The sequence below is a fragment of the Callospermophilus lateralis genome, chromosome X (genome assembly GCF_048772815.1).
Source record: "Callospermophilus lateralis isolate mCalLat2 chromosome X, mCalLat2.hap1, whole genome shotgun sequence".
Lineage (NCBI taxonomy): Eukaryota > Metazoa > Chordata > Mammalia > Rodentia > Sciuridae > Callospermophilus > Callospermophilus lateralis.
In genome coordinates this window covers 118,977,666-118,981,079 of record NC_135325.1, presented here as the reverse complement: position 1 = coordinate 118,981,079, position 3,414 = coordinate 118,977,666, and the positions used below count along the sequence as shown (strand labels likewise).

Genomic DNA, 3,414 nt, shown 5'->3' with positions numbered 1-3,414 from the left:
TCGTTTTCTGTAAGAACATTTAGGAAAAACAAACCTTAAAAGATTCTTCCCCAATTCATCCAAAAGGAATAGGAAGTTTCTTTTTGATTATATAGGATATGTGCAACAAGATTAAGATCACAAATTGGAAGAAATTCTTTAGAATTGGGAGCAATAATTACTTTGAATTCACCTCCATTTATAGGAATTAGGGAAGGCTTCAGGAAGGAGGTATAACAAGCATGTTTCTTTTGCCTGTCTCCTGTTTTATTCTCTTATTGTTTCATTCTTTTATTTCACTTCATAGATCACTGAGAGAATGTGATTATATTTAGGTGGAAGTAAGATGAGCATATCTTTACTTCTCTCTCCTGGTTTGTCTCTCCTCTCTCATTCTCTCTCTCTCTCTCTCTCTCTCTCACACACACACACACACACACACACACACACACACACACACACACATACACACCTTAAGGGCACACCACATGCTGAGAACTTTCCCTCTGTAGTTCACCCCACCTTAGCACTCAGCACATTGTACTTTAGGTGCTCATTAGGTGATAGTAAGCTCCGGGAGAGCACAAACCTCATCTATTTTACCACTGCACCCAGCATCAGGCATAATATCCAGCATAAAGGAGGTACCTAATAAATACCAGGTGAATGAGTGAACAAATGCTTATTGTATGAGTTCCTTGGAGAGTTGTGTTGCTTTGATTCCAAACCAAACTGAGAAGAACATATTATTAGGCAGTGTTTGTGCATATCTCCCTGATCTTTACAAGGGTAACTATCCTGTCTGACTTGTTCACTCAGGATTCCAGTTCTTAGCAATGTGTAGGTACTTGGGTATTGATTTAATGGCTTAATTAATATATTATGGAATCATTTAGTGAAGCAATGGTGAAAGACCTAGATAGGAAATCCCCTTTCAATATAAAAAACCCTTTTAAATAACAAAATTAAGAATCAAATATAATTTGTAACTAAATTATGCATATCAAATGCTTTTCTGATTATTGCTGTGTATAAGACATGACTGACATCTAAATTATATTGACTATCTCTCTAAAAATCATCTGTTGTATAATAAACACATGTTACAGAATTTCTATATTCCTTATAGGATTTATGTTCTCACATAGCCACCAAGAACATGTCCATACTGAACAATGCTAATTATATGGGGGAACTGCTCGCATATTTACTAATTAGGGCATGTCTAGATGTTTGTGTTATTAAGTATGGTCATCATTTTTTGAAGCAAAATCTTTATCTTCAAAAACCTTCAGTGCATATGAAGAAGTGAGGTTATCTCTATTTCTCATAAATACTTTGGGATTCTGCAAAAATGGAATATAGGCTGAATAAATGCTTTTCATGTGAAGTGTTAACTATATGCAAGTATTCTATGTGATAGCAGCATACAAGATTCTAGAAAGTTTTGAGCCCTCCTTTTTGCTTATGATGCAAACATAGCAATAGATTCTCTAACTCCTTACCTCCCTTTCTCAGTAGGGTTCCTGTGCCCCAGTTTCAGATGCTCCAGCATCTGTCTTAACTTCTAAGTTATTCTTTTCACTTCTATCTTCTCCTCACTCTAGTCCATTATCCAGAACACCAAAATGATTTTTCTAAATACAGACTTGAACATGCTGCTACACCGCTCAAAGCCACATTGCCTATGATCTCCTTAGTTTGCCTTTATGGTTTGCCTTCAGCCTACCAAGTCAGGCTCATCCTTGCTGCCGTCCCCTTACATCCTAGGTTGGAGGTAACACCTCCAAAAGCAAATCACTCCACTCTTGCACAGGCCTTTTGTTTCTTTTGTCAATCACTCTATTTTTTTAAGATTTCATTTGTTCATTGTAGATATATACATGATGGTAGAGTATATTTTGACATATTTATACAAACATGGAGTATATCTATGTTTTTTAAGTCTGCTGTTTCCTTATCCAACTTTTCCAGCCAAGATTATATCCATCCCTCTACATCTAGCTCTAAGACAGCTTTGACTAGGTCTTCCTACCCTGAGTGAGCTAATGGCTGCCTTCTCTCCATTCCTGGTGCACCCTGTATATCCTTTTTTTTTCTTGAATATTTACAATGCTTCATTAGTATTCGTTTGATGCATGACTTTCTGCACCACTTGATTGGGAACTCCTTGAGGATTATAGCTGGAGTTTTGTATAGTGTTTAATAAATGTTTGTTACATGAATGAATGAATGAGTTAATGAGTTAATTATTTCCTTCTGCTATGGACGTTAGCATTCAAAACAGTTCTTTTCCATTTGGGAATCTCTCTATTTCCATATAGTACAATGAGGCCTCTTAAGTTTACCAGAGGTCTAGGAAAAGGAAATGTAATAAATGGAGAATATTTTTTAAGTGGGCATGTATGGGCATTAGCTTAAACCTTTTGAAGACAGACGTTCCACTCCAGGAAACATTATGAACAAGAATGTTGAAAAAACGTTTTGTTGCATAATAGCTGGGACTGAAAAGTTCTTTTCTTTGTCCCTGGAGACAATAAGGTGATAGCCCACATTTCAATACCCTTCCACCCTCCTGTTCTTAATCGTGTTTACTATATGAAAACAAAACATTTAATACTTTCATCCATACTTCTGGTTTTCTCTGAAAAGTGAAAAAAAATATATTTTCATGTTAATTGTTCTTGATTTTCATAATCTTGTGAAGATCAGGTGATATTTAGAAGGATCTTGTATGTAGTGTTTTAAAACTAAATTGCTAGATCTTTTTCTGATTCCTAAGCATGATTGTTGGGATTTTACAGCAGCCTGTGAGATGTGTTTTCCTCAAATCTTGTTACAATATCAGCACATTACTCGTCTGGCTGGGAAAAGCAAATCTAAATTGCAAGAAGAAGGTAAGGATTATTTCTTCAATTTACAAAATTGTGGAAAATTTTGTCATCTAAAATCTAATAGACATGTTTGCTTTGGCATAATTTGAATCACAAAGCAATCTTTTTTGAACCCAGGTCCTTGAGCATGCTAGGAAAGTGCTCCACTAATTATCTAAATCCCCAGCTCTCATTTTTTTTTAAATTATTTTGAGACATTGTCTCATTAAGTTGCCTAAGCAGGCCTCAAACTTAAGATTCTTCTGTGTCAGCCCCCTGAGTAGCTGGGATTATAGGCATGTGCCACCACATCCAGCTTCATGGTACATTTTTGGGTTTGGGGGTTGTTTTTTGTTGTTGCTGTTGGGTTTTTGTTTGTTTGCTTTTGTTCCCAGGGCCTCATAGGTGAGTGTTCTAACACTGACCTATGACCCCAGCCTTCACAGCAAAATTTTAAAATTAAGACACAGAATCATGAATTTTTTAATCATATCTAGTCTGAGGACCATTTTTGTCTAAGGTAGATGACAGATTTAGGGAGACTTTGATGTCTTTACACCTT

General features: G+C 36.0%; 1 non-coding gene across 1 annotated transcript; it reads left to right on the top strand.

Annotated features, from left to right (window-relative positions):
- The first annotated feature begins 2,741 nt into the window (after positions 1-2,741).
- LOC143639600 (small nucleolar RNA U13) lies at positions 2,742-2,845 on the top strand. The gene has a single exon (XR_013154744.1). It is a non-coding gene; the product is annotated as a small nucleolar RNA U13 (small nucleolar RNA).
- The last annotated feature ends 569 nt before the right edge of the window (positions 2,846-3,414 follow it).